Raw genomic sequence first — 8,714 nt, 5'->3', positions numbered from 1 at the left:
AGAATCCTGTTCTTCCCTTAGTCCCAGGTCTGGGTAGGGTAAGACATAAGTGCATGTGGCCAGTAAATCTGCAGTGGCCCATGGAAGGAGCTCCAGATTTTGGATACAGAGCTAAGATCCAGGGCCTCTGACCTGCAGCCTGGCATAGTGAGATCAGAAACCTGAGAGCCATTCCACTGCCAGGGAAACAATGCAGCAGCCCAGAAGGTAAGAGAAGAGATGACCAGCTTCATCTGCAGATCTCCAGCATCTCTTTGGGAGCTTTTCAATAACCCCAGAAATTCCTGGAACAGAGCAGAACCTGAGGGCTAGATGAAGCAAGGATATATGTCTAAAACCTCTAACAAGTGCATCTAAGTCCCTGAGTGATATCGTTTGTCTTGTACTGTGGATTGGAGTTTGATGTGCTTCATCATTCTTTTCCAGGGCCCTGATCTAAAAGGAATATAGGATAAACTTTGATGACAAAAGGTAGGGGGTACCTGGATTTGAACCAGGGACCTCTTGATCTGCAGTCAAATGCTCTACCCCTGAGCTATACCCCCACTTGTATATAACCTCTCATTTGTACCTCTTCAACCATGGCATGGCACCCAGCCTGCCCACATGTTTGTAACCTACTGTGGCCTCTCTGTGTTCTAGAAACTAGCAATCATTCCGTACTACAGCTTGCCTTCCTTTTTCACCAACCTCAACCTGTCCCTCTCTGCACCCCCATCCTGAAGGGTGTGGTGAAGGCACCAGCCTTGCACCTGAAAAGGATACCTCACTGTAAGCGTTCTCTAAGTCACTCACTGGTCAGGACAAGAGCAGCTCATCCTGGGTCTTCAACTAACCTGACACTGAGTGCTGGAAAGCCTTTTTCACACTACAAGGCCTCAGGAAGGTGCTCCTATTTCACTTGGTCATTCATTCACTCAACAAACATGGAGCTTGGTAGGTGTCAGTCCCTGTCCATGTGAACACAGGGACAAGTAAGATATTTCATTCTCTTGAGACAGAGTTTCCAGGTAAATGACTGAAGAAGGCTTTGAGGACATTCAGCAGGAAGAGCCTGTCTCTAGTTGATAGAAACATGGAAGGCCATCATTGGCAGGATGATGAAGCCCTCAAGATGAGGGAGGAAAGTAAACAGGACCTAAGGAAATATGGGACCTGGTCTTCAGCCAGCCTTCTTGCCCTTCCTGTGCTGGAATGACACAGTGAACACTGGCCTCGGTGTCTGGTCCCGCCCATGTCATTGCCTGAGTCAGCCAGCCCCAGGATGTTTCCAAATCTGTCCTCTCTGACTTCCTCAGCACTCACAGCCTTATTTTGAGACATCACTGATAAGCTCAAGGCATTATCTCTTGTGCTGAATAATTCATGCTGTCAGCTGGCGAGGTTGGGATGCCCAGATGTTTGGTCAAACACCGATGAAGATGATGCTGTGAGGGCATTTTTGGTTGGCACCCAAATTTCAGTCAGCAGATTTTAAGTAAAGCCCATTAGCTTCTGTAAGGTGGGTGGGCCTCCTGTAACAGTTAAAGGCCTGGGGAGATAGAGTTGTGTCCCTAAAGAAGAAAGAATTTGACCTCAAGACCTTAACATGCCACCTCTTCCAAGTATCTATCCTGTATTCTGCCCCTCAGAAATCAGACTTCCTACCGCATGCTGTGCAGGCATTTCTTAGACTATCTCTGTGTGAACACATAAAAACACAAATTCACACATACACAATGTGTCACTTCTGTTTTGTCTGGGCAGCCATGACCAATGTGCCCAATCAAACATCTGCCACTGTTGTCTTCCTTAACCAGAGGCAGGATTCTGCCTCCATTAGAACTGAGCCAATGAAAACTAGCCTTAGCACTACAAGAATGACATAAATTTTCAAGAGACTGGAATTCTCCTGAAGGGCATGCAACCAGTTCAGTGTTCATGGGGAGTAAAAAATAGGGGGCACCCGGATTTGAACCGGGGACCTCTTGATCTGCAGTCAAATGCTCTACCCCTGAGCTATACCCCCACCTGCTTATATATGTCTAATAAACATTCTAAACCTGTGTGGCCACTCCCTGACAGTCACCATCTGGCATGCATATTTGCCAGTGCTCTGCCATCATCTGTTTCCTCCTAGAATGCCCAGCCCTCAGCTGCCTCTGTACACCTCACTACCACTTCCTCCTGGCAATCACCATCCTTCCCTAGTTGCCAGTTGAGACATGGGCGTTAAGTCCTGGAGGTCTGTGCTAAAAATCTTTCAGATTCACCTAAAAGATACAGATGTAGAGGTCTGACTGCTCAACTGACATCTGGAGACAAATAAACCTGGGCAGAACTAAAGAAAAGCACATTCCTTTGCTCATGTCTAAGAACTACTAAACCAGAGTCTCTGGGAAGGGGACCAGAGGATGACCTCTATCTCCAACAAGCTCAGGGAATGGCTCTGGCTCACTGACAGATTGTGACTAGTGATTTAATCTGCTCCCTTCCATTGTATAGATGTGGGGGAAATGGCAGTGGTTAAAATCATGCCCAACAAAACACATGATTGGTGACATAAGCAAAGTCCACATTTATGGTAAAGAGCCTCTGCACCAAACAGCCCAGGGCCGAGGATCCCTGACCCCCTCCTCTCCCCTTCCTCCCTCTTACCATCTACAGAAGGCTTCAGATGCCTGTCTCTGAGTCACACCCTCCACCTGTTTTCACTGTTGGGATTCACGTCACTTTCCTGTGCTTTGCCACACACAAGGACCCACATGATTGTGAGGTTTCCTCACTTTTAGTGAAATAATCACAACGGATTGACTCCTTCAGATGGGTCTCTATTTAACCTTGAGCTTCTCGTAGACCCATCCCAGGACTTGTATTTTGGAGTATCCACAGAGAAGACCACTTGGACACCAGTTTAAGGCAATAGAAAATTGTATTAGCTGACTGGTGACTACACTGGGTGTCCAGGATCCCAGCGTAGCCCCAAGCCTTTCTCAGGGTGAGCTTTTAAGCACAAAAATTATTTCCTGGGTTGACATTCTTCAGTTCACAAGAACAGTTAGCCAGAAACGGAACTACAGACAAGGTTATTACATTTAGAGACTTTCCTAGAACTATGGACTTTTATGGATTAGGTCTTTGTTTTGGTTTTGGTTAGTGGTACTGTCTATATGCTCAGTTTTATGACCTGAATGTACTTCCATCATGGAGTCAGTTGTGCTAAGGTCTGGGGGCCTGTTACATTTGTAAAAGTCATTCTGGGCCAGCACCCTGTGGCCCTTGTGGAGCCTCAGTTTGGTGAACTGCCATTCAGAACTAAAGCCTTGCTCTCTCTTTCATCACTGGAGTCTTGTCTTTAAGCCACTGTTTCTACTGTTCTCTGTCCACCCCACTCTGGCTCCACAGTAATGTTCTTAGGGGTTTGTTGTCTGTTTCTGTTGCCGACTCTTCTTCATAACCTTGCCTCACTTTCTAATGTACTCTAATTCTTTTCATTCTTACACTATAGGAATTTTCAACCAATTCCAACTGATCAGACATGTGTGGTGTTTTGAATGAGACGGGCCCCCATAGGTTCATAACTTTGCCTGGTTAGTCCACAGTTGATGAACTGTTTGGAAAGAGGTGTGTCACTGGAGATGGGCTTTGAGGTTTCAAAAACCTACTTCACCAGGCCCGGCCCACCTCTCCTCTCCTCTCCTCTTCTCTCTCTCCCTCTCCCTCCCTCTCTCCCTCTCTCTCTGCCTTCAGATCAGGATGTAGCTCTCAGCTACTTCTCCAGCACCATGCCTGCATATGAGCTGCCATGCTCCCTGCCATGATGATAATGAACTAACCAGCCCTCTGAAGCTATAAGCAAGCCCCTAATTAAATTCTCGCTTTTGTAAGGATTGTCTTGGTTGTGGTGTCTCTTCACAGCAACAGGACAGTGACTGAGACAACATGCTATTTGCAACCATGAGTTTGCTTTCCCAATCCTCAGTGGCCCTCCTGTGTCTGGCAGTCTCATTGATACCCTGTATGCATATTCCGAATTCCTTGGATCCACTAAAGTCTCCTCCTCCACTCAGTCAGTCCCTGATGCTCCCAGTTTGGTGCTAGGTATGGGGATCACAGCTGAGGCAGCCCGCACCTCCACAATAGTCATCCCAGGTTTAAGTTCAGCTGCATCCACAGCACACATTTATCCTCATGCTCACAGTTCAGCACTGTGGGAACCAATCAGCTGGTATAGGCTGGTATTAGAAGTCTCTGCCTCAAGCCATGAGTCTTCCTCTGTTCGGTTTCACTCTGTGATCTGGCCTTGGGTCTACTTCTTGTATGTTCATTCTCGGGTCCCTTTCAGACAAAAAGTGGTAGCTTGATGTAGTGGTTTGGATGAGAAATATCCCCCCACAGTCTCAGGTACTGAACACTCGGTCCCCATTTGGTGGCACTGTTTGGGAGGTTAGGTAATGTAGCAGTACTGAAGGAAAAGCCTCATGCCATTTCTAGTTCCTTCCATCTGCTTTGTGCTTGTGGTTGATGACAGGACTCTCAGCTTCCTGCTCCAGCTGCCATGCCTGCCACTTGCTGTCCTGTCTCTCCACCAGGATGGACTCTCCCTCTATACCCACAAGCCAGAATAAACCCTTTCCCATACGTTGTTTTTGGTCATGGTATTTTCTCATAGCAACAGGAAACTAACTAATACACTTGGTGAACAAGGGAGACTATACAGAGCTATTAATGTGGTTAAGACCTAAGTTGCGCAGTGCTCTCATTAATCCATACCTCCCCACTCCTGAATTTGTATTCTGTCTTAGCCAATTTGTATTCTGTCTTGACCTATTTTAGGCAAGGAAACCATGGAAGCCAAAGATGCACCTGGTGTGGAAGCCTGGTGATCTCAGTATTAGCCTTGTCTCTCCTTTTCAGTGTTTCACTAATTCAGGTGTCTTGGGCTAACGGAAACACAGGGACAATTGTTAGCAGGAATGTGAGGAGTTCATGGCACAGCAGAGAAGCATGAGAACCCAGGTTCATGAAATGAATGGACTCTGAGAGAAGCCACAGGCCAGGACTTCAATCGGTCAAATCAAAGAGCCACTGGAGCCGGGCAGTGGTAGAACACACCTTTAATCCCAGCACTAGGGAGGCAGAGCTCTGAGTTTGAGACCAGCCTGGTCTACAGAGTGAGTTCCAGGACTGCCAGGGCTACATAGAAAAACCATGCTTCAAAACAAATTAAAACTTCACAGTGAATACTGGCCTCAGCCTCTGGTCCTGATGGTCCATCTCTCTCTCTGGTATTGATGAACCGATATCTTATCCAGGATTATTATCACCTTCTGTGTGATTTACTCAATACTTATAGGTTTACTCAAGAGCATGGCATTGGCCAAGATTAAGATGATATCTTTTGTGCTGGTTAATTTTATGTAACCCCTTGGTGGGGCCATGTGCACAGATGTTTAGCCAAACACATCCATGTTAGCTGTGAAGACACATTTTGGTTACAAGCCATGTTTCAATCAGTAAAAGCTCTTTACAATGTGAGTGGATCTCTTCTGCACCACTTCTAAACTCAGGAGGAAAGACTGGTTGTCGCTGTGGTAGAAGGAGTTTGGCCTGCAGTTATACGTAACTCCATCTGCTGTCTCACCTCTTCCTGATGTCCATCCCGCACACATCAGAATTAAGTTTGAAACAGGGCTGAAGAAATTGCTCAGCAGTTAAGAGTGCTGGCTGCTCTTTCAGAGGACCCAGGTTCATTTCCCAGCACCCACATAGCATCTGACAATGGCCAGGAATTTCTATTCCAGGGGATCCAATGCCCTCTTCTGTTCTCTGTGGGCACTGCATGCATGTGGTGCAGAGATATACATATAGGCAAAACACCTACACACATAAGATTTTTAAAAAAAAATAGATCTTTAAAGAAAAAAGAAAATGGCCGCTCCTTAAAATCTCTCTTTATAGACACACAAGCAGACACACACACACACATACACACACAAACACACACACACACACACACACACACACAGCCTGTCCTATTTTCTGTGGACAGCTGTGGCTAACATACCCCATCTACACATCTGCCACTGTTGTCTCCTTAGTCAGATGCAGGATCCTATCCCTTCTAGGACTGAGCCAAAGAAGAACTGGCCCCTGGCCTTATGGACAGAACTCAGGCTAGAAGAAATAGACAATGACCTTCTAATAAAAGCCCAACCTTTCACTCCTCTCTCTGTCTTAGAGGATAAGTCAGGGTAGGAAAACCAGCATTGCATACCTTGAGGGAAAGGGGAGGGCCACCTGGATTTGAATCAGAGACCACTTGATCTGTAGTCAAATGTTCTACTCCTTACCTCTGCCCCCCACTTAGGTATAACTGCTCATTAGCACCTTTTCATCCATGGCACCATACCAAAACCAGCTGCCCACTTCCACTCCAAGATCTCTGCGTGCTGCAGGCACTGGCAAGCTCTCTGCACTACAGCCAGTCCCCCCTTCATTCTCTCCCTAACTACCCCCTAGAAGCCCCTCTGCCTTGAGGTGTAGTGAGGGAAAGTGTGTCCAGCAGTGGCATTTCCTCTGAGTCCACACGTGGTAGTCAGAGCAGGAGCTGCTGGTTTAGGGGCTTCTGTGAACCACACATGCAGCCCAACACACCAAGTGTGGAGAGCTTCTTCCACTCATTTCATCCCATCGTTCATTCACCCAACAAACACTCATGGGACTCTTGAGGTGTTGGTCTCTGTCATCCATGTCGAGTACATAGAGACAAGTATGATATTGTTCTCGTTATTCAGAATTCACATAAGAGACAAGTCCATGAACCAAAGTTTATCCACAGAAGTGGCAGGAGCCTAGGCAGAGGCCACTGGGAGTGAAGAGTGTGAAAAGCATCTTGGGAATCTGTCAAGTCTTCACAGAACTGATAAGGAAAACTGGCAAGAGAGAGGAGCTGCTTCCTCTATCCCACAAGCCTCCTGTGGAATGGATTTCCTGCAGTGAAGGCGCTTCAAGGTCACAGTCTTTGCCACCGTTTGAGTGACAGTAACCTGCATGTGCACCTAGGGCACCATCGTGGGGTAAGGGCCAATGAGTGATAATGACCTTTAATTGACGCCACGTCAATGGAGTTACTTCAGTTTTGCTTTCTTGCATCTAAAAGAGATTCTAGCAAGGGAACACCTGGATTTGAACCAGGGACCTCTTGATCTGCAGTCAAATGCTCTACCCCTGAGCTATGCCCCCACCTTTTTATGTGCACCTCTAATAAGCCATCTAAACCTTTATGGACACTGCATAGATGACACAGTCCTGGCATGTACACTTGACAGTGTTTTGCCATCATGGCTCTCTTTTATGAGGTTCATGCCTGAGTCACCTCTACATGCCTAACTGCTATCTCCTCTTGACCCTCCTGCCCATAGTTCCCAACTAAGCAGGAGGATCACCTCCCTGAGGTCAGCATTTAAAACATCCTTAGACTGACCAGGGGTCAGGCTCAAAAGGTTTGCTTTGGATGTGGGTAGGGCTTGGCAGAACTAACCTGAGTCTACCTGAGAACCCCTAATCAGAGTGTGTTCAAAAGGGTCCTGTGGCTGGACCAAACAAGCTCAACAGATGGCTCTGGCTTCTTGACAGTTTCAAGACGTTGATTTCATCTGCTCCTTTCCCTGGTATAGATGTGGAGGAAGGTGATGAGGGTTAAAATCATGTCCAAACAAGCACACCTGATTCATGATCAACTCATAAGCAGAGTCCATTTCAAGGGCCTCTGTATGGATCACACAGGACAAGAAAATAAATGACCCCATTACCTCTTTTCTGCTCCCTCTTACTTCCTGGGTTTTTTGTTTGATTGTTTGTTTTGTTTATTTGGGGGTTTTTTGACCCTTCAATGCATCATATGGAATAAGCATCCTGAAGGAAGGGTCTAACCCTCAGGAAAGTGATGAAGTGGGAGTGAGAGTCTAGTTCTGGACTTGAAAGTCAGGCACCTTACCAGAGAGGTTTCCACCCCACACTGGCTCCAACCATCAACTCAGACAGCTGGAAGAGTGGGGGCCAGGCAGGCAGGATGGCTATTGGTGTACCCAGAGTTCAGACCTCAGAATGTACTGAAGTGGGGCCTTCCTTTGAGAACTCTTCTTTTTGGCCCCTATCCTGAGAACTATCAGTTCAAAAGACCACAGATCCCAAGGTTGCAGGAAAGGATTATTTTCCTGGGACAAGGAACTGTGGAGGATGTTAGGGAAGCTAAAACCCAAATCTACCGATGGCTTCAAGAGATGATGAGTGTTGTATTTTTGAAAACAGCAGGAAGGATTCACACCCTACAACAGACTCCCACATGGGAGATTTATCGAGGGGAGGGGAGAGAAGGGGCAGAGTTGGGGGCAGAGTCCTGCCCCTAGAAAGGACAGTAAAGGAAGAGAAAGAGAGGGAGGTAGGCAAGACCCACCCTTTTATTAGAGAACTGCACACAGGAGGTGCTCTTAGTGGCTGCAGCTGAGGTCTATCCTGTCAGGACCCTAAGGGTAGGCCAGTACAGATGCCGGAATGCTAACAATGAGGAAATGAGTGTTTTCTTCCTGAGTGATAACTGATCTGATTATGTTGATTAGCTGGGAAATACAGTTCTGGTATAAATACTGTGTCTGCTCTGAACCTCTCAGTTGTGACTTGAGAACTCAGTGTGTAAAATGTTAAGCCATCTCTGCATCTGCACCACTCACTTA

The 8,714-nt window shown here is 46.8% G+C and overlaps 3 non-coding genes across 3 annotated transcripts; all 3 read right to left on the bottom strand.

Annotated features, from left to right (window-relative positions):
* Positions 1 to 473: 473 nt before the first annotated feature.
* Positions 474 to 545, bottom strand: Trnac-gca. Its single transcript has one exon. It is a non-coding gene; the product is annotated as a tRNA-Cys (tRNA).
* A 1,391-nt stretch (positions 546 to 1,936) lies between these two features.
* On the bottom strand, positions 1,937 to 2,008 carry Trnac-gca. The gene has a single exon. It is a non-coding gene; the product is annotated as a tRNA-Cys (tRNA).
* Positions 2,009 to 7,152: 5,144 nt separating this feature from the next.
* Trnac-gca lies at positions 7,153 to 7,224 on the bottom strand. The gene has a single exon. It is a non-coding gene; the product is annotated as a tRNA-Cys (tRNA).
* Between the last annotated feature and the right edge of the window lie 1,490 nt (positions 7,225 to 8,714).

Source organism: Peromyscus leucopus, chromosome 3 (genome assembly GCF_004664715.2).
Source record: "Peromyscus leucopus breed LL Stock chromosome 3, UCI_PerLeu_2.1, whole genome shotgun sequence".
NCBI lineage: Eukaryota > Metazoa > Chordata > Mammalia > Rodentia > Cricetidae > Peromyscus > Peromyscus leucopus.
The sequence above is the reverse complement of the archived record's forward strand: the minus strand, read 5'-3'. Positions and strand labels throughout refer to the sequence as shown.